Consider the following 21,557-nt stretch of genomic DNA (forward strand, 5'->3'; position numbering starts at 1 on the left):
TTCTTGGCACCTGTGCTGTGAGCCCATCTGGAAGGTTCCTAGCCTGCCAAGGCTGATGCCAGCATGTACTTGCCACAGACTCTGAGGACACTGAGCAACCACATCGGCTCAGCCCCTTTAACTGAGCTGAGAATTAAACCTCATCAAGCTTGGCAATGGGTTCGGTGGGGAGGGAGGGAGGACCCATGGTGGGCACAGCCCACTCTAGATGTGAACCAGTTGTTTCTCATGAAGACATGTGTAGGTCCAGCCACAGGGACTGATGGTGGACAGAGCTCTCTGTGTTGGGTGTGAGGAACCTTTCCCCGGTCTCCAGAGGTAAGGCAGGTGTGAGGGAGGCCTTTGCACCTTCCCTCCAGCTTCTTTCTAGTGAGCATGCCTGATGTGGGCAGATGCAGTCAGCAGAGAAGTCATGCAGGAGGGGAAGGGGGACAAAGAGGAGGCGTGGACAAGACAGGTGAGAGAGAAGCCAGTCCATGGGACTTGCAGAACCCCACGGCCTGGGCAGCTTAGGGGACATCTCTCCTTCATCACTGTTGTGCTGTACTGAGTCTTCTGGTGGCTGGACTCTGCTTCCTGGGGTGTAGAGATGATCAGAGTCTCCAGTATATTCTCTGAGGTGATCTGGGCTGGCAGGGATTCTGGAGAGGTTCTGCTCACCACGAAGAGTGGCCTGGCAAGGGACTGGGCAGGGACAGGGTGCGGAATCTGCACCCAGGAAGGCAGGGAGTTGGAGGCAGGCAGCATCCGTTTCCTCCCCTTCCAAACAGGAAGTGCCACCAGCACTGGAGTGGCCTGGGGCATGCAATGAGGTCATCTGTGTGAAAGCACCAAGAGAAAAACTAGCAGTGGGGCTATTTTTGATATAAAAGAATTTGGCAATATAATCTTTCTTTCTCTCTCTCTCTCTTTCTTCTCTCTCTCTCTCTCTCTCTCTCTCCTATCCCTAGTTGGTGGCCACGTCCCTCTATTCTGTGGTTCAGCCAGCCCTAGCACACATCTTTAATCCAAGACCTCTCTGTATACTGGATCTAATAAAGTTAACCCTAGGTCAAGAGGCAGAGCTAGAAACCAGCTGACAAAGATTAAAGCGTAGAAGGGACTTTGAGTTGAGGGGTATTTAAGACCGTGTGGAGAAGAAGTAGACTAGTTCAAGCTCTGGCTTTAGCTTAGGCTTCAGCTCCTCTGGCTTTTGGGCTTTGAGCTAGCAAGCCTTTGGCCTTGTGGGTTTTTTTTTTCCCATCCAGGTTATCTGGGTACTTCCTTTGCCTCTCTGGGCTAGCAGTTTTTCACCCCCGCAACTGGCTCCTGAGTTTTTATTGGTACATTAGAGTGGTTAGGGTTTTCCTTCATTTAAGCACCTAGGACCTCAGGCATGCCAGGCAAATGCCCTACCACCGAGCCACAGCTTGCCCTCCCCGTTTCCGTTCTAAGAGCACTAGGATAATCCAGCATTCCGTCTCCATCATAAGACCCTTAATGTAATCACAGCTGCAAAGACCCTTTTAGCAAATAAGGTCCCAGGCTCTTGGGATTAGGACCAAATACTTTTAGGGGACATTCTGTAGCCTCCTACTCCTATGCTGATTTATTTTATTTTATTTTGCTGTCCAAATTTAGCTGGACCCCTTGTTTGTTCTTTTACATAGATTATATTTTTAGTTATGTGTGTGTGTGAGGGGGTAGGTAGGTGCCCCGGAGTGCAGGCCCTGTGGAGGCCAGAAGAGGGTATTGGATTCCGCCAGAGTTGAAGTTACAGGCTGTGGGAGCTGGGCAGTGAACTCAGGTCCTCTGGAAGAGCAATAAGATGTCTTAACCCATGAGCCATCTCTCCAGCTCTTGGACGTCCTGTGTTCTATCTTGCCCACTCCAGTTTTTGTTTTTAAAAAACATGATTTATTTTCTTATCTTACATATATGGGTGTTTTGCCTGCGTGTATGTATGTCTACTATGTGTAAGCCTCGTGCCCTTGGAAGTGAGCAGAAGGCACTGTGTCCTCTGGGACTAAAGCAGCAGACAGTTGTAAGCCATCGTGTGTGTGTGTGTGTGTGGGGGGGGGTGTTGGGAATTGAACCCAGGCCTTTTGGAAGAGCAGCCAATGCCCTTAACTGCTGAGCCATCTCTTCTAACAGCTCTGTCTGGAAGCCGGACTGTAGAAGTCAGATGGAGTGCCAGTGATTAATTAGGCTTTGACCCAAGCCACAGACCCCAACCCTGTACACAAAGATTCACGGTCACTGAAGTGGGACTTACGGTTCACGGTGTCATCCCAATGTTCAGGGGAACTTAGGGGCATCTGACTCAACTTTTACGAAGACAATTGTAGCCACGCAGTGGTGGCACACGCCTTTGATCCCAGCGCTCAGGAGGCAGAGGCAGGAAGAGCTCCGAGTCTGAGACCAACATGGTCTACAGAGCAAGTTCCAGGACAGCCAGAGCTACAGGGAGAAACCCAGTCTCAAAAAGCAAGCAAGCAAGCAAGCAAGCAAGCAAGCAAGCAAAAAAGACGATTGTAATATATACATGTACACACAAGTTGTGCGCGCCTTTCTACTTTTAGCATGCGGAGCCCAAATGCAGAACTGTAACTACTCTGTAGAAGGCAGAGAGATAAGCACATAGACCTACGCTCATTTTCCCTTTGCCCCATGTATCCCTGAAATTCATACTACATTAATTCATGAATCTGTGCCCCTTTATTCGTCCATTCAATGGTGAATAGGGCTCATTCTGTGTCCTGCAGTATGCCAGGGGCTGAGGACACAGAGGGGAAACGCCCCTCAACATATGGGAGAACTGAAAAACTGCTCCCCAGGGAGGCTTGAAACAGTAGGACGAGACACTATCATGGGAATTACACCCAATGGGCAGAGGCAATGAGGAAGGTGGAAAGACCAATTTGATTTGGAACTAGACAGAACCTCATTAATTTACCAATTATTTTTAAGTTCTTCTTCCTATTTTTAGACTTCAGTTTCAGGAAAAAAAAATTAACTTGTATCTGAAGAGGAGTTCTTTAACTGGAGCTTCATTAACATGGCATGGCTCTTCCTCTTCCCGTGTCTTCTGGATCCCTGAAAATGTGGGTGAGCTTGGGCTTTGGCCTCAGCCTCCTTTGACCACCCCAGCCCCAGCAGTCCCATGCTTCCCAGGACGAGCCCAGCAGCCTTCCTCCACCCTTCTTCAGCCCCACAGGGATGCCTAGGCTGTGGGATTTTTCTTCTCACCTATCCCCCATTGCTACAGTTATGGGGAACATTGCACCCACAAATCACACCTACGCCCAAGCACATCTTATGTGGGACAGTTTTAGTTTTTAAAGGAGAAAGCAATCTGTGTCTCCCCCCCCCCCCCCAGATTAGGTTTCTCTGTATAACTGCGGCTGTCCTGGAGCTTGCTCTATAGACCAGGCTGGCTTCAAACTCACAGAGATCCACCCGCCTCTGCCTCTGGGATTAAAGGCGTGAGCCACCACTGCCTGGCTGCAATTGCTGTCTTTATTTACCTTATGGTATAAGCTCTCAGGTCTCTGACCAATCTAGACTGCCAGGCAGGCAGATAGGCAGACAGGCAGGCAAACATTTCTTTGTCTTTGGAGAGAATGTGGAGAGGTCTGTGTAAACCCCTGCTCAGTGGCTGCAGTTAACCAATGGCAGGACCTCCACAGGTGAGCGCTAGGGTTAAGAAGAAATGCTGGGTTCAAATTCCCCATCTGCCTCAAACTAGCCAAGTGACTCCAGGGCTCCCTTGACTTTCCTAAACCCCACCATAACGCTCCAAATCTCAGTGCCTTGGTGTCCTCATTGGCGCATGGGTGTGGTGTGTGTCTAAGTGCAGGAGCACGTCAGGGCGGGAGGAAAACTTCGGGAGTCAGTTTTCTCCTTCCAGTGTGGGATCGAGGGGTTAACCTCAGGTGAGAACACTGTTGCCCACAGGGCCTCCAACTAGCACCCCCTTTCCTTTTTGTGGTGCTGGGAATAGAATCTAGGGCCTGTACACACCAGGCCAGAGCTCTAGCACTGACATACACCCTTGAGGAGAAAGAGTTCTTAACAAACAGCCTCCTGTCAAGAGTTAAATGACACCACCATGGAAACTGTAAAGTACTATCCCCTTGAATATAACTTGGGGCTCAGGGCTTCAAAATGGTGAAATCAAACTGCGCACGCAGCCCTAACAGGAGCCCATCTTGTGCCTGTTTTTATTTTTATTTTTTCCTTGTTTGTGTTTGTGTTTGTTTTGAGCCAGGCTCTCACGATGCAGCCCCCGCTGGCTTTGAATTCGCAGCGATCTGCTTGCTTCTGCCTCCTGAGCGCTGGAATTACAGGTGTGTGCTGCTGTGCCAGATCTCAAACACCCAGAACTCAAAATGACTCATCTTCTCTAAATTCATCCAAATCACACCAGTTTTGGCAAATCCAGAAAGGTTTTCTCAAGTGCTGTTTTGCAAATTTGGGATCCAGCGGGGGGTCAGGGTTTGTCCTACCAGCAAGTGGCAACGTGAGGGACCCACTGTTGGAGTCACAGTAAGGACGGTCCCAAGTCTTAGGTGGCACAGTCTTTGGCAGTGAGGTCCCCAAACACCAATGTGACCAGCCTTCTGTGGGCTGTCTAGAGACACCCTTGTACCTGCAGTCACGCACACACAGGGCTGGCAGACACCTGCTCGCAGTTAAAGCGAGTGAGAGCGAGACAGAGAGAGACAGAGAGAGAGAACAGACACTGGGTGGATCTCACATGGCTCACATATGGTATCTTTGCAGCTGGTAGAAAACTTTTTAGAAAATGCTGGTAAGCGTGTGGGAGGCAGAGGGAACAGAAATGGCTGCCCTCTCAGTCAGAGCGAGGAGGAGCTGTGGGAGACAGAGCTCAGTGTCACGGAAGCGCCCTGAGAGCTCAACAGCCCAGATGACAGAACCCCAGCCTCACCAGGGAACACCTCCCTCTGTTCCCATCACTCCCCTCTTCTGGGTCAGTCCCACAGCGTGAAGCACAGGGATTCCTGAGTGCAGTCAGGAGGTCAACCTCTGTCCCACCACCCACCCAAATCAGTGAAATCAAACTGCGCACGCAGCCCTAACACGAGCCCATCTTGTGCCTGTTTTTATTTTTATTTTTCCTTGTTTGTGTTTTTATTCCCCTCGATCCCACACTGGAAGGAGAAAACTGACTCCCGAAATCATTCTGCAAACCTCTGTCCCACCACCCACCCTGACCCTCTCCCCCAGGAGCAGAAGCTGCCCTGGTCTGTCTCACCCAGGGAAAACTGTCCCCTTTAACTCTCTCTCTCCCTGGAGACGATGCCTCCCTCTTCCCAGAGAGTTTATTTACACACGGCCCCCCTCACACTCAACTCCCAGCCTCTGATCAGTGGGAACCTCGTGGCACTGTGTGTGTGTGTGTGTGTGTGTGTGTGTGTGTGTGTGTGTGTGCATCTTCCTGTGGTTTCCGGGGGCAGGAAGATTTTAAGAGAGTGGAGTTTGGTAGGTGTGGACCTGTCCGTGATGCTAAATTTGGCTCTGCCGTCACGGGCCATGTGAAGCAGCAGCCTGCTTTGGAGGCTTGCTTTCGGGTTAAAATAATTTCTTCAGGCTCGTGTTACAAGTGACCCGTTCGCAGGGCATGCTTCCCAGATTCTTAGCACTAAAGACAGGTCCTTTGGCTCCCGGGGCCTGGCAGAGAGCATGGAGCCTGATGGAGGAGGCTTTGACCTGGGCCAGGCCTGGGTTGAAGACACTACCTGGCTCTTTCCTAAGCCCCCAAACTTCTTTGCTCCTCTGAAAAAAAAATGAGCCAGACTCATGGGGGAAAGAGGAACGAGGCCCAGTTTTTGGTAAAAGAAATGCGACTAGTAATTGCTGGGTTCTGTGTGTCTCCATACAGCCCAACGGATCTGGATCACTGGGGAGGCTGGCTGGTCTGAAGTAGAACAGACAGCAATCTCGAAGAAAATGTGATTTTTATTTTTGGGTGTCCAGAGCAGTGGGACTATGGAGCAGCAGGGAAAGGCTTGTCTCATTTAAACAGGTCAGGCTCACCCAGCGCCAGCCTGCACAGCCAGTGAGCACGAAGCAGTATTCACCCAGCGTTCTAGCAGGCACGCCCTGTAATCCTCGCGCCCGGGAGGCTGACACAGGAGGATCGCCATGAGTTTGAAGTTCATTTGGACTATCTAGGGAGATCCAGGAGAGCCTAGGCTCCAGAGTGAGACCCTATCTTAAAACAAAACCCTAAACCAAAACACAACATTCTGGGCTTCGAGTACTGGTTGGGCGACTGCGCATGCGCTTGGGGCCCAGGCACTCCGGCTCACACTGTCTCTGCTCTCAGAGGACAGACAACCTGGTGTGGGGGGGAGACAGAAATTGCACACAAAGCGAGACGAGAGGCCCACAGCTTAGACATGAGCTACTGCAGTGGGAATGAGTGGGGAGAGGAAGTATGTGGAGTTCCTGGATCTAGTGTGCACGGGAGGGGACAGCTTCAGGGAGGGGACAGACTGCGTGCAGTGGTCTACACAGGTGAGGAGGGCCACGGAGGATGAGGGCGCAAGTGGGTGCCGTCTATGAAGGAGAGATGGCAGCTGGCTGTCAGTGAGAAGTGGGAAGGGGGTCCAGAGTCTGGGGGGCAGGCTTGGCTAATCAGGTGACAGAGAACATGACTAGGACTTATGGCCGGACATGGGCGTGACAGACAGCATGTTGCTCTGGGGAGCGTTTGGCAATGGAATGCAGACATACATTCTAGAACTCACTCTAGGAATTACTATTGCTTCTCTAATGAGGCCAGGGTAAGATGTCTGCAGGAAGCTGCCAGGTTTGCTCCAGGAGGTGGAGGGAGAGCTCAAGTCTGGCTTATCACATAAGGTACTGGAAGACGGCAGGTGTCAACAATCCACGTGGGAAGGGTCAGATGGTAAGGGGTCTTGGGCTTCCTAAGGAGCAGTGACGTGGGGTCAGTAGACACCTAAGCTCACCTTTGAGGTCGAGCCCACGGCCCCTGGCAGAATGGGGTTGCACACTGGTAACATCTCCCACCAGCCTTGTCCTTCAGAAACCTTCCATCCAGGCTGCAGAGGCACGAAGCCCCAAGTTCAGTCCCCTAGTACGGGGGGGGGGGGGCGGAAGGCCAGGGCGAGAAAACTTCTGTTCACAGGGCTAGGCCAACGAACTTCAGCCCAGCCGCACTCAGCTCAATTAAAGCCATTCGGCTAATGAGCCACAAAAGCATCCTGACACCAAAAGTCACCGCCCAGCTCTCACTCACTCTCGCCTCCGTCATTCCTGTCGTAAGCTAACACTGACCGGCAGGGAGGAGCCGCCCTGGGAAAGTTTAGACTATGAGGTTTTGCACCAAGTCTGCACCATCTAGGAAGAAGCTGCAAATTCCATAAAAACATGGGACCGCTCCCAGGAAATTCCATTCAAGGGTCACAGCTCCAGCCGGACAGGAAGTCTCAGCCCCTTTCGGGAGAGGTCGGCACTGGCATGGGCTAGAAATCACTTGCAGTCACCCACCCCACCCACTGTCCTGCACCCTGAATTTGGGTCTCCTCCTCTCCAAAATAGGGACAGACTTGACTCTGGTTGTGTGTTCATCCTTTGGGGCATGGGCCCATGTTGGCCTGGTGTCCACCACAGGGGACCAGCTGCCCCTGGCTGGCTGGAAACAGGAGCAAGGGGCAGCAGCTGTATCATTTCAGGCATCAGTTGGCACTCAGCCCGCTAGGGATCTGACATGTGCAGCGGCTCCCTGTGCACTGACTTCTGAGGTGCCCAAAGGAATTCTTACGGATTGTTTCATTCCTGTTCTGTGACTAGCCAGTGAAAATCGAGGCTGAGGCCTTCCCATCCACTGCGTTTCAAGGGGAGACTGCATCACTCCCACTTCACAGACGAAGGATCAGGGTCCAGGAATTCTCCATCTTTGCCAAAAATCTCTCATCGGCCAATGGGCAATTGGTAATTAGATTTGGAAGGCAGTGGTAGATGATGACCAAGACCATGCTGTGAGTGGCTCCCTGGCTTCTGTAATTCAGTCTTGCCAGCAACAAATGATGAAGCACATCTTCAATCTTATTTTCAGCCTTGGTCCTGACTGTCAACTTACAGCATGAATTCTGCTTATCAAAAGACAGACTTTTTTTGTTTTTTTCATGCAACTTCTCTATCTATCAGCCATCGGACACTGTCTTGTGATGGTTTATAATGTTTTATGATATGAAGAGGCACGAATTTCAATGTACTCAGTCCCTGTTGGCAGTCTGCAGGGAACAGTGCAGCCGCGACTAGCCTTTTCCCAGCTGAGGGAGGGAGGGACTTAGGAGTCAGGGGGAGGAGCTCAGCCCAGCACTGAGCCACCTGGGAGGTAGATCATTCCCAAGAGGCATATTGGAGGAGAATATTCAACAGGCTTAAAGAAGGTCCTGGGGAGTGTGTGAAGATCATTCTATATTTAAGCGGATTTAGTGTTTTTTTTTTTTTTCTTTTCTTTTCCAAAATCTATCCTCCTTTCCTTTTCCGAGCTGGCTGCATAGGGGCGGGGCAGAGACTGAACCACTGTGCCCAAAGCAGATTGAGGCCATGTAGTATTTCCTGTGTTCTTCTGGAAAAAGACCAGGCAGGAAGTAGGCTGGTGATACCTAGTTTGTCCTAGTCTTCTAGGTGACGGGCAGCTTTGAAAGAGACCTGTTTCTCTCCGTCCACACTGCAGTTTTCATTGTGCCCCAAAGGCATCTGGCAGTTACTCTGCCTTATTCATGCAGCCAACTTTCCCTCTGACTATTAACATAAATTTACTTAAATTCTGATGCACTGCCAGTATCAAAGTTAAAAAGTGACCAGGTTTTCAGCAAGCTCCATAGGAAAACTCCAGATGCTCGCTAGCCAATATGTACATTTATGGGTGTGTAACCAAAGACTAAACGCTTTCTTACAAATGGTCTCAGGTTATCAGCTCATCCGCAAACCTCTTTTGGGGGGTAAGGCCACAAGGGAAGGGTAATTTGGGGGAAATAAGTGTTCCAGAGGCGGGTAAAGTGCCCACCACAAAGCGTGAAGAGCAAAGTTCAGAACCCTAGTGCCCACATAAAAACCAGCTGTGGCAGCTTACGTCTGTATGGGCAGTGTGTGTATGGGCGTGTGTGTGTGTGTGTGTGTGTGTGTGTGTGTGTGTGTGTGACAGCTAGCTCCTATTGACTAGTCAGTCTAATGGAAATGATGAGCTCAAGTAAGTGTGAAGGGGCTGGGGAGGGAGCTCGGTAGTTTAACAGCACTGCCTGCTCTTCCACAGGACCTGGGTTCAATTCCCAGAACCTACACGGAAGCTCAAAACCATTTGTCCCCAGATTCCCCGATTTTGACCTCCATAGGCACCAGGCACACATGTGCTGTATAGACACACATGCAGGCAAACACGTACAAGATAATAAAATAAAAATTAAAAATAAGGTGTGGAGCCATAGAGAGAGACACCCAAACTCAGCAATCAATGGCAGGACTAGATTTTATAGAGAATAATTTTGAGGGTTTTGCTAGTTTTACTTTGTTTCCATTTTTTAAACCCACTCTCAGAATTTTGTTTACACATAATTTGATGCATCCTGATGGGCGAGCTGCCCTGAGGAGGTCACTCTCCTGTGGTTCTGCCTGCTGGGTCTTCCCAGCATTCCCTGTTTATCGTCTCATGTTGACTGTGAAGCATGTGACAGGCAGTTACGGACCCAGGGGTTTTCTGATATGCTTGGTGTCCCAGGGAGGAAGACATCAAGATCAAAAGCACATCTCTGGATTTTTGGTGGCACCCACACTTCCTGGGAAAACAACGCTAATCCACAGGCTGGAAGGAAAACGAGCAACAGGGACCAGAGATCATGTATGTTCCTCTTCTCCTTGACCCCTTGATGTGGGGTGGAAAGGCCACAGATTAAGTGCCATTATCAGTGACTACAGATTTGCTTTCCTTTTTTTTTTTTTTAACTTTACGTTGTTGAATAAAACGTATTTCAAAGAGGAGCGCCGTGGGTCGAATGAATTTAAATTTTAGTCTTATGGGTATTCTGGGGGCCTTAAAGACAGGCCAAAGGTGGGCAGGCAGGAGAACACCTACCTTTAACTTAACACAAAAGTCTCTCCTGCCTTCCTGGCCTCTTGCAGGAAGAAATGAAAGACCAGCGTCTGAAGGCCAGGGTCCAAAGGGCCTGTCTGCAGCCAGGGCAGACTCCCAGCACAGCCAAGCTCTTGCTCACAGTCTGGGCTTGTCTAGAAGCATTCTGTGTCTTTTGGTATTTTCCATGCTAATCATATAACTCGAACCATTACATAGCTATTATATCTTAATATCACAATTAATTCACTTACAGAAGCACAAGCTAGAGGCTGGAGAGAGATAAGTGCCTATCTGGAAAGCATGAGAGGCATAGTGCTTCACCTGGTTTGTATGTGGGCCCTGGGAATCTGAACTCTGAACTCAGGCTTTCATGCTGTGTGGCAGGCACTTTACCTCCCAAGCCGCCCCCCCCTCCCCCATCAACTTGGCTCTAGGAACTCTTATTTTAGATTCTCAGCACTACTGATGCTCCTCTGGAATGCCAGCTTTGAGAGCCCGAGGAGGGATGGAGACAGGAGATCCCAGAACTTAGGAGCCAGGCTGTCTAGTCAGTTTGCTTAGCTCTGAATTCACGGAGAGATGCTGCCTCAAAAATAAATATGGGGCTGGAGAGGTGGCTCAGTGGTTAAGAGCACTGGCTGCTCTTCCAGAGAACCCGGGTTTGATTCCCAACAGTCGCACGGCAGCTCACAATATCTGTAACTCCAATTCCAGAGGATCCAACAGCCTCTTCTGGCCTCTGGAGGTACCAGGAATGTACCTGGTGCACACACTTACAGGTAGACCAAACACCCATACGCAAAAAATAAAATAAAGTTTAATAAACAAGAAAGTAAGGTGGAAGGCAACGCAGGGCCAGCCTGATCCTGTCCCCTGGCTTCCACCTGTATGTACACATGCACACAGCATGTGCACACTTTCAGCACACTGGGGTGCACACACAGGCATACACAAATACGACCCCCCCCCCAAGGTATAAGCAGATCTGGCGAGATGGCTGACCATCTTGTTCCCAAGCCAATGACCTGAGTGTGAGTCCCAGGACCCAGATGTTGGAAGGAGAGAACCGACTCTCACAAATTGTTCTATGAACTCCGCATGTGTACTACGGGCATACATGCACACACACACACCTTATGTAAATAAACACATGTTTTATACACACACTTTTTTTTTAAAGGCTCAAGGGGCTGGAGAGATGGGTGAGCAGCTAAGAGCATGTACTGCTCTTGTAGAAGACTCACATCCATGGCTCATAACCACCTGTAACTCCAGCTCCAGGGGGTCAGATCTGATGCTCTTTTGGCCTCTGAGGGCACCCTTACATACATACAAACATACATACATACAAACAAAAAAACATACACACAAACAAATAATTAAAGAAAACTAAAAGTGATTAAAAATTGATGCATTAGGATTCCCTGATTCCACAGATGAGAAAGCTTGTTATACTGAATCACATAGGACTCTGCTTTATCGGAAGCTTGGAATTCCTAGGCTTCATATCCCAGGAGTGTAGGACCCTTAACATTGGTCTCTGCCTCTTGACACCATCTGCCAGGAAGGCCGCTCACCCGGCTACTAAGGTCTGCAGGATCGGCGGAACACTTTATCCGCAATCTCCCCCACAGGCACTGCTTTCCGTTACTGTCATTACTTTCTCCATCGTCAGCAGGCACTTTTATTCAGTGAGTAAACCAGAAGACCTCTGGCCCTAACACCCTGAGCCAGGTCACCCTTGCCATGAGAGAGGGAGGGAGGGAATGAGGGGGAGAGGGAGGGAGGGAGGGCCAGTGGGTATGCAGGCAAGGCTGGTGTGGGGAGTTTGCAGTCTATTCCTGGCATGGGGCAGGTTTCAGGAAGGAAGCAGACAGAAGCAGGACAACAGATAATTCCCAGTGCTTGCTGTGGCAAGAGTTCTGTGTGTTCGTTTAAACATGGGTGTGTGTGTGAGCTTGGAGATCCACTTCCGCCCAAACAACAATGCCTGGTTCCAGAGGATCTGGGCTTGGTTCCTACTTGGTGTCATTTATTCTAACACTAGTGGCCCAAGGTACCTCCACATGCTACTGCAAGTGTCCATCTAAAGGACGAGGTTAAGGAGCAGTCTCATGGCAGGCCATGGTAAGTACCACATTAATTCATCCAAATGCCTTGGCAACCCTCTAGATAGGCACAATACCCCAGGTCGAATATGAATATATTAAATCAGCAACAATAACAAAACAAACAAAAAAGCCCTCCCAAGTAGCTAAGCTCTGCTGTAGGCTGGGTTGATGGGAAGCAGGGACTGGTGTCCAAGGACTCGAAACCAAATGTCCTCTGCTTGCAGGAACACAGCTCTGTGCTGGGCACCTGCTCTCCAGCCATTGGCAACACTCCCCTGAGTAGCCAACTGGGCTCAGCAAATAGCCTGCTGGTGCCTGAGCAAAAGGAAAAAGTTAAGATATAGCCAGGAAAGTTCCTTGAGCTTTCATTTTGCAGAAGCCTGTTCTAGCCACACAAGAATCCCGGATGCCACAGCCATCTGGGATGGCTCCAACATTGCCTCCCCCACACTCCATGGGAGCCCCAGGAACAGAGGTCTAGCAAGCAGACGCAGGGAGGGAGTTATTGGCCTGCCATGGCTCTGGCAAGGTGACAGTCGTGAGGCGAGTGTGACGGTGTTTGTGCCGTCCCTGGCACTGGTTGGGTAGAAGGAAGGCCTGGTAAACCGCAACTGCCTCACAACTCTCACGCAGAGCAGCAGCGAGCCCGTGGTCGCTGAGCAGTCTCAGGAGCACCACCCACACAGAGGTGATGGAAACGCACTTCAGAGTCCAGCCAGGCAACAAGGGCAGCCTCCAGGGCCCACGGTCACCCAGGAAGACCTGGATGCTCGCAGTGAGGGTTTCTCCTAACCACAGCTCCACATGTGTCCACAGCTTGAGAGCTTGGGGCCTCAGCTATGGGTGCTAATGCTCAGGCTCTGGGAGGGACAGAATCTAACAGGAATCTGACATCCCCCAAACCTCAGTGATTTTTACCCTCACCACAGCTGAATCTGACTGACCTTCCAATCTCTGTTTAGGTGTGTGTGTGTGTGTGTGTGTGTGTGTGTTGTATAAACATGTAGTTGCATGGAGGTTGACATTTGGTGTCTTCTGTGTCACTTTCCACCCTTATTTTTAGAAGCAGAGTCTCTCAATGAACCTGGAGGTCATGTGTTTGGCTGGGCTTTCTGGGGAGCTTTGGGAATCCATCCCTGCCCAGTGCTGGGTCACTAGACACACACTGCAGGACTCAGCCTCTGTGTAAGCACTAGGGATCTGAACTTAGGAAGATCCTCATGCCAGGGAACTGGCATTATAACAGCTGAGCCCTTTCCCCTGCCCTTCATCCCCCCCATCTTAATAGTTGTCTCTGAGCCAATCAAACCTGGCTGCCCCTTCACACAACAGATGAGTCCAGAATCCCTCAGTCAGGTGGGGGGTAAGGTCCCTGGGAAGATTTCCTCTCTGTTCCATAGTCAGAGCACCAAGGTGGAGTAAAATACTTTCTTCCAGATGTCAAAAATCAGACACCAAGGGCTTAAATCCACGCCTCCGTAACGTATTCTAGCCCGTGATCCAAAAGGGCTGTGTGGTTGGAAAGTCTGACCAGGTTCCCAGGCTAGCCCGCAGAATTCTACTAAACCTCGTGGGGCTTGGCTATAAATCTCTCTGGGCTTCAGCTTCCCTCTATCCGTCAGAGGGTAAGTGTCACTACTCTCCAGGGACATAGCTGTGGGGACTACATGAGGTCATCCCCAGCAGCACTCCTAGAAGACACCCATACAATTGAGACAGAAGCGCCAGAGGAACACTGTTCCCACAGCAGGGCTGCTCTACGCCAGTGCCAGTGCCATTTGGCAAGTGTCCCATAATGTTTAGCGGCATCTCTGGCCTCTACCCACAAGAGGCCGATAGCAGCAAACTGCCCCCCTACCCCAACTACTTTCCAGACACTTCAGCCACCCCCACTGAGGACCATGATTTTCCAGGAGCAGACCCAAGTCTCAGTGGCCTTATGTGGTTCCGTTTAGGGGATAGGGACATCTCTCCTTCTCACCTGGCCAGGCACCCCTAACTCCTGGGTGCACAATAGTCAGATGAGCCCCTGAGGGTGAGGAGAGTGGAAGGAACTGAGAGAGTGTGGTCTCCGGCCCATCCCAGTCACCTGCAGCAGGAACATGGCCCCCACAGGTGGGCTGGTGGAGTGTGATGGCCCCCTCCCTGCTCTTCTTCTATTTTACCCACAAGGGGCAGGTGAGCCACCTGTGGAAGCTGTGATCACAAGCAGGTGTCTGGCACCAACTGGGCACTTAGACAAATAGACTAGATTTGTGCCCAAGCTTCCCAGATGCTGTGACCTTGACTATGACCCCCTGACTCTACTTTCTCTTTGACACCCTCCTGACCTCTGTCTCTCCATTTTATCCACTTATCTGTTAAGTGATTATGGGCCAAACGCCCATTATATGTCTAGCTCTCTATTAGGTCTCTAAAGTTATTCTTTTTTCAAAAAAATCTCTTTTGAAGTGATTCACTCTCAAGAGGGGATCATGGACTATCTTAACTAGATAAAGAGAAGACAAGGCACAGTTGGAAAGGTTCACATATTCAGTAGGAAAAACAATGCCTGCTCATACACACACCCAGGGCCTCACAAAAGCCACGTACAGCATGCTCAGGGGAGACCGAATAAAACACAGTTCCCTAGAATTTTCAATAAGTGAACTGCATGGGTTGATGTTTAAAAAGGAGAAGGAAAAGTCCATCCTCACAAAGGCCACCACAGTCCTTTCCTGTCCCCAGGCTTATCTCGCCCTCCAAGGACGAGTGGGTCAAAAGGCTTGCTCAGTACAAGGGCTCATTTTCCCAAATGGAACAAGCCCGACCTTACCTCAATCACTCCATTACTAAGTCTCTTCTTGCAGTTCCTGGGCACTGTCTATTTCCTTTGTTCCTCCCTGGGGAGCAGACTCTGACACTAGAAGCCACTTAAAGGCCACACCCTTCCACCACCACGCAAGTGTGTAGACAGGGTCTGTGCAGGGCCACAGAAACACACCACGGGCTGTCACTCATCCAGAAAAACCAACCCAGCCATGCTAAGGGACATTCAGATCATCAAAGGTAAAGCCAGCCAGTATTGATACTACTGTATCAATACACATCTGCCAGCCAGGCAAACGGTGCAGAACAGATCAGCGGTGGCCGCAGCGGCTCTGGCTCTGGGGGAGGATGGGCATGCTTAGCTGGACGGCCATTCATCTAGAGAAGCTTTGCAAATGGCGAGTAGGCAAGCAATTCCTATTCTGCGAGCACCACCGGCAGCAGCAGCAGCAAACACAAGATGACGTCTCAGATTGGAACCACAGAATTAACCATATTTCTTTTTCTGCTGTGAGACCTGACAGTTGAAGGGGCCGAACACGGACCGCGCAAAATCTGGACAGTCTTGAAGGGGTGGAGGGTGGGGGTGGGGCGAGGCGATTCCACCATCCACCCAACGCTAAACAGCCGGGGGTGGGGGGGGTGGGGAGGGAAGGCTTGGAATCACAATTTCCTGAGCGCCAGGGGTGAAGGAGGGCCTCCAGGACAGAAAATGGCTCGTCACCTGCTGAGGACAGTGGGTGTAATCTTGGCTCTTGAACCCTTTCGGATGAGCCCAGGCGCTCCACAGTGTCGGCTTCAGCGAAAACTTGTAGCTTCCGAGGCGAAGGAAGCCGGTTTGTTAAGGCAAGGGGCAGAGGCAGGAATGGAGGCCGCCAAACTCTGCAGAAGGGCCTTGCAGCAGCCCGGATGATCTTACACTAGTAAGCAGCCCGGGGCCTTGGCGACCACAGTACCTCACCCGACCGCGCGGGTTCGGAGACGCGTGGTCTGTTGCTTTGTTTCTGCGCTGGGTGAAATGTTCTCTCTCCTCCCCATCCCGCCCATCTCCCACCTACAGAACTGTGACACCTTTGCCCAAAGGGCCGCCATAGGCAGCCTCCCTCCCAGGCGTCACCCCAAGAGCCTGGCTTCTTTTAGATTAGGAACCCTGCCCCCAGCAGCCCGTCGTGGGGCTAGGGATGGGTCATATTTGAAGCCATCCTTCAGCTGCTCGGAAATGTCAGCCGGGTGGGCCCAGCCACCACGCCACAGCCTCAGGCCGCCGTTTGCCCTGGAAAGGGCGTTCCACCCCTCAACCCCCCACACCCCCAGCCCAGACAATTCTCAGAAAAGCACATCAATCTAGGCAGCCGACGTGGGCGATTCGGCCCTTAAGGTGCTCATCGGCCTCAAAACTGCACGCCCGCACCAGTATTCAGGGGTAGAATTAACCAGAAAACCTCGGAGACTAAAGCTGGCTACTGCAGGGTGGGGAGGCTGGGACCTGTTTGCTTCCTATTCTGTTCAAGGGGCTGTTGTAGCTGTGGACTTTTAAGTGAAAGTCCTCGTTTAAATAATAATAAACTAACGCAAGCCAGTATGCCTATAAAAAGTACATTAGGGGCGCCTAGCTGATGGCTGCCAGTGCCAATGAGAATGATGCCCGGCTCAGGGATGAGCGGCTCCTTCCCTGCATCTTCTAGCACTGTCAGACTACCCCAGGGCTCCGAATCTCCGCGAAGTAAGGGGCGGGATAACGCCCAGAGGTTCCTCCTCTGGCTGCTGTGGTTCCCATGGCAACCCCTAACCCCGTACCCCACCTTCTTGGGTTAGGAGGGGTGGGTGTGGCCGCAGCACCCTAGGGGAATCTCGGCCCCTGCTCAGTCTCCCACCGGGAGAAGCAGCTCAAAGGTGGCGATGGTGGGAAGCAGAGCTTCTCAAGCTTGAAACACGGTGGGGTGTGGTCCTCAGGACGGCCCAGGGGTGGGGAGAAATGTGGTTTCCCGGAGGACACCTGTAGTCTACCGCGAATCCCCACCCCTGTGGCTCCGGGATGAGCTGGGGGAGAGGCTGCGCGGAGTTCCATGCGTGCCCTGGGGGCTGTGCCTAGACCCCCCAGCAAGCCTGCAGCTCCAACAAAGGGTCTGAAACGAGTGGCGAGGAAAGGATGGACTTGCTCACGGCGCGCAGGTAAATGCCCCCCCCCCTCGCCGAATGAAAGCCAAAAAAACCCCTCAGAGCTGGTGGCAGAGATCCTAAATCACACGACCTCGACGAACAAAGCAGCGAGCTCCCCCAGGAGAGCCCAGGTGAACGCTCGGGCGCGCACGGCTGCAGACGCTAAACGCCATCTCCGTGTTCATCAGCCCCTGCTCCTCAACGTGGGTCCCAGACGGGTCCTCCAAAGCCCGGCCACAGCGCCTGGCATGCTACGATAGAGACGTGCCCGCCGCATAAAGATGGCACCTCGCGTTCAGAGCCGGGGGGTGGGGGGGAAAGGAAAAAAAAAAAACGAAAAAGAAAAAACCGGAGGAGGGGTGGCAGGGGGAGGAGACAGCCTACTCTCCCCCTCCTCGCCCACCCGAGTCCACACCCACTGCCGCAGTGAGGGGCGAGCCCCGCGCGCCAGCCCGCGCCTCCGGCAGGGAGCGCACATGCCGGGAGCCGGGAGCCGAACGCAGAGAAAGAAACGCGCCCCGAAATGCACCTGCAGCCCTCGCCTGGATCTGTGCGCGCCCCCGAGCGGGGAGCCGCGGCCGGCCAGCCCGCTGACACCCCCGGGGCCAGGTGACCCCCTGCCTCCTCCAGCTCCCTCCACCCTGGGATCCGCGCACCACCTTTTCCTCGGGCACCAGCGCTGCCCCTGTCGCTGTAGCAAGCGCGCGCACGGGGAAGGGCGGCTAAAGTGACAGCGCCTGGACCCCTCCCCATCCTCCCGAGTCCTCCCAGCCCCCAAATGTCCCCTGCCGGCTTCTGAAGGAGGAAGAGGGGAGGGGGCGGGCCACCGCCTTAAATCAGGGCCAGGGAAGGCCCTGTCAGGATCACTGTCAGGGAGGTGGTACCGGGAGAGGCATGCTGGCAGTCATCTTTGCTAGAACCCCGTCCACACCTTCCTTAGGGCTGATGGCAATCAGGAGCAGAGAAATCTGATTTCAGGTTCGGTTTCGGGGGTCGTCGTTGGACCGCCCCCCCGCCCACTGCGGCAAGAGGCTGCTATCCAGATTACAGAACAACCTCCTCCCCTAGGTCACAGCCATCCGCGCCCCACCCTGCGGGCACAGCACCCCCACCCCACCCTGTCTGCGCGGAGCCGGTGGTGCGGACCCCAGCACACACAGACACACGCATTCGCCTGCGTGCGTGCATCTCTTGCACGCGTTCCTTCCCAGCTCCCCGGCGCCCAGGGCGCAGAGAGGCCCCCCGCCGTTGCGCCTGACTGATGCCCCAGCTCCCTAAATCCATCTCTGGGGCGAGGGGCGGCAGGGGGATGGCGCACAGGGGCAGATGGGGAGCAGATTTCCGAGCTGCGGCGCTTACCTGATGATCGACAGAAGGCGAGGACAGAAGGGGACCGCGGAGGAGAAGGTGGCCGTGGCGGCGGCGGCGGCAGCGGCAGAAGGTGGGCGGTGGCGGCGGCGCTGCTGCTGGTGCCGGAGCTGGTGGGTGGCGGAGACTGCGAGAGCGCGCGCGGCCGAGAGCGCGCGTCCCCGAGGCCGGCGGGCGGCGCAGGCGCGAGCCGCGGGAGCGCGGACCTCCTCAGGGGAGGGGCGGGCAGTGAAGCCTGCGCGGGCACCCCCCCGCCGGCCACCAGGGGGCGCGCGCGGCCGCCCCACGGCCCGCCCCTCCCCGCGCCGCCTGGCTTCCCTTCCCGGGTCTCGCCACGCCTCGGGCCCCGAGCTGACCGCCGCGCGCACGCGCGCTCCGTGGCGCACGCGCACCCGGGCCTCCCGGGGCTGCGCCTTTGTCTAGTCCGGGGGTCTCCTCCCTCGGTCCTCGAGGGGTCGAGGCGGAGCGGTGTGCGGGTCGCCGTGTGCTTTTCAGTTCACCCTCGCGGGCTCCCCTGAACCCCGAGGCCTCCTTCAAGCGCCCCAAAGGTGTGCTCCCGGCTGGAGCCTACTTTCCAGGGACCGCTGTTGGCTTGCTTTCTTTCCACCTTTTTTGTTAAGGGCCAAAATGAATTATTTTCTTGACAAATCCTCTTGAAACAGATTAACTTGATCGTAATACAGTTTAGAGTTTTCATGGAAAAAAAAACTTTTTCATTTTTTTTTTTTTTATCAAGGAGCATTCAAACCTATTAGGTATCTAACTGATCCTAGGGAAGAAAAATCTTTAAAAAAAAAAAAAAAGGTACGTTTTAATGGTGCTTAGCACGCTGCAAGGTATTTTCACAGTTATTTTTATCTCTTTTACTGAGACACCTCTGTACCGCTTGAGCGCTGAATTTTTAAGGTGCCTGCTGGAGTCAAGCTTCCGGTTGAAACTGGCCATTAGTCCTCATTCTAGCCACCTAGGCGTGGGTTGTGCCTGCAGCTTAATTTCTCACCTCCCCAGAGCTCAAAGCTCTTGGACAGCTGGAGCCTGTTCAAATGCCAAGAGGGGCAGGCACCTCCTGCCAGACAGGCTGAAACTTGCCTTTAAGCATTTTCTTTCTCTCCTCTCCTCTCAAAATTGTCTTTAAGCTTTTTCTCTCCTCCCCTCTCTTTTTCCCTCCCCTCCCTGCTGCTGCTGGAATTAAAGGTGTGCACTGCTATCCCAGCTAGTTTTTTAAAAAAAAAAACAAAAACTCCAACGTTGTATCAGCTCAGTGTGTTGGCTCCCATCTGTAATCCCAACCTTCTGGAAGGCTGAGGCAGGAGTGTCACCATGCCTGGGCCATGAATTCAAGCCAGACTGGGTTACAGAGTGAGAGCATGTCTCAAAACAAACAAACAAACAAACAACCCTAACTGGAGAGGTAGTTTGGCAGGTAAGAGCAAGCACTTGCTGTGTTTGCAGACGACCAGGATTCCCAGCACCCACATCACAGCTCACAACGGTCTGTAACTCCAAATCTGGGGGATCCCACACCTCCTTCCAGACTCTCAGGGCACCAAGCTCACCTGTGGTGCACATACATATATGCACACAGGGAAAACATTCATAAAAAAAAAATTTGCTAGCACCACAAACATTTTTCCCCATGTAGGCTTAATGGGGAAAATATTTTATTTACTTATTTATTTATATATTTGTAAATATTTATAAATATGTTTATTTATATATTAATAAATTAATATTTATTTATTAATATTTTATTTTATTGAGTTCTGGGTAGATGATAGAAGTGGGGCTAATTTCTTAATCATCAGGCTCTGAATTTCTAGGTCTGACTTTGCTATTCTTTCAACTCTCACCACCATGCTTCAAGACTCCTACCCCGGTTCTCGGCATCTAGGAGCTCAGTGGTCTCCCTGCCCTCAGTTTCCCCCTCTCTCAGCCCACCTGCACTCTTGGTCAGACATAATCCTTTCAGTCATGGCAGTCTCTTGCTCAGAAGATGTCTACCAGCTTTCGAATGTGTGCTTGAGCTCCTTGGCCGGCATCAGTCCTTCCCCCTTGATCAGTGTTCCCATCCATCCCACTCTTATTGCTCTCCAACTCTGTGACTGAGGCTGCTCCGCTAAATCTCCCGCCCACCTCTGTGCTCTGGCTTTCCCTTTGCCTACAAGGTCCTTGCTCTTCCTTCCGCCCACTAATACCCTACCTAACCCTCAAACTCAAGCTTAGATTTTACCAAAGCCTTCTCCAATCACCCCAGGAAGAAGAGATATTTCTGGGCTCTCCAAGGAACTTAGCCAAATTATTCCCGAGGAGAGGAGTAGAGTTAGCATTTCTCTTGCAGGTCTGGCATTTTATTATTGTCACCAGTAGTTGCCTTTTCCCATGTGGGCATCGCACACCCTTGCCCAGTACCAGCTATGTGATGCACACATGTCCAAACAGAAGCGGAAGGCACCACAAGTTTCTATGTCTTTGACTCTTCCTTTCTGCTACCAGAAGAAAGATGTATCGCCTGGAGCTTCCCCTCCACCTCCTGCTGCAGCCCGGATTCTGGAGTGAAAATGCCTAAGGAAGTACATACGCCAGGAGCAAAAATTCAAATTTGTTTCAGGAGTCACCAAGATTTTGGCAGCTGGTTTTGGGCATGACAAAGCTGACTATGGCAGTTTAGTAAGTGTGTGTGTGTGTGTGTGTGTGTGTGTGTGTACAAATTGCACTCACTAAATGATAAATTGTATTTATGTTATTATCATTTTCAAGGTCAATGCTTTTGTTACACTTGATTTTCTCAATATATGTCATATGTAACCATCAAAGTGACACTCCTCCATATTCAAATTTAACTTTATGAGCCCTTAATATAGAGTATGAATGAGAACTGTCAGGGACCTAATGACCCTGCAGTCCCGTGATACCCAACAGTCACATTTGCCCACACTAAATGGAGCTAATGAATGCTAGAAAGAGTCTTAAGCAAATCTGTTCCTTAAATGCCTGTGATATGG

At 51.9% G+C, this 21,557-nt stretch overlaps 1 protein-coding gene across 23 annotated transcripts in view; it reads right to left on the reverse strand.

Annotated features, from left to right (window-relative positions):
* Positions 1-18,725, reverse strand: part of Mapt (microtubule associated protein tau) — an 89,390-nt gene extending 70,665 nt beyond the window's left edge. For 9 of the 23 annotated variants that reach the window (XM_060386584.1, XM_021631884.2, XM_021631885.2 and 6 more), the window contains exon 1: positions 18,547-18,705. The gene's annotated coding sequence lies outside the window, so the exon portion shown is untranslated. Of the gene's footprint in view, positions 1-18,546 lie in introns of all 23 variants that reach the window. The other 14 variants (XM_060386577.1, XM_060386572.1, XM_060386570.1 and 11 more) reach the window with 7 other exon arrangements.
* Positions 18,726-21,557: the final 2,832 nt, after the last annotated feature.

The sequence above is a fragment of the Meriones unguiculatus genome, chromosome 7 (assembly GCF_030254825.1).
Source record: "Meriones unguiculatus strain TT.TT164.6M chromosome 7, Bangor_MerUng_6.1, whole genome shotgun sequence".
NCBI lineage: Eukaryota > Metazoa > Chordata > Mammalia > Rodentia > Muridae > Meriones > Meriones unguiculatus.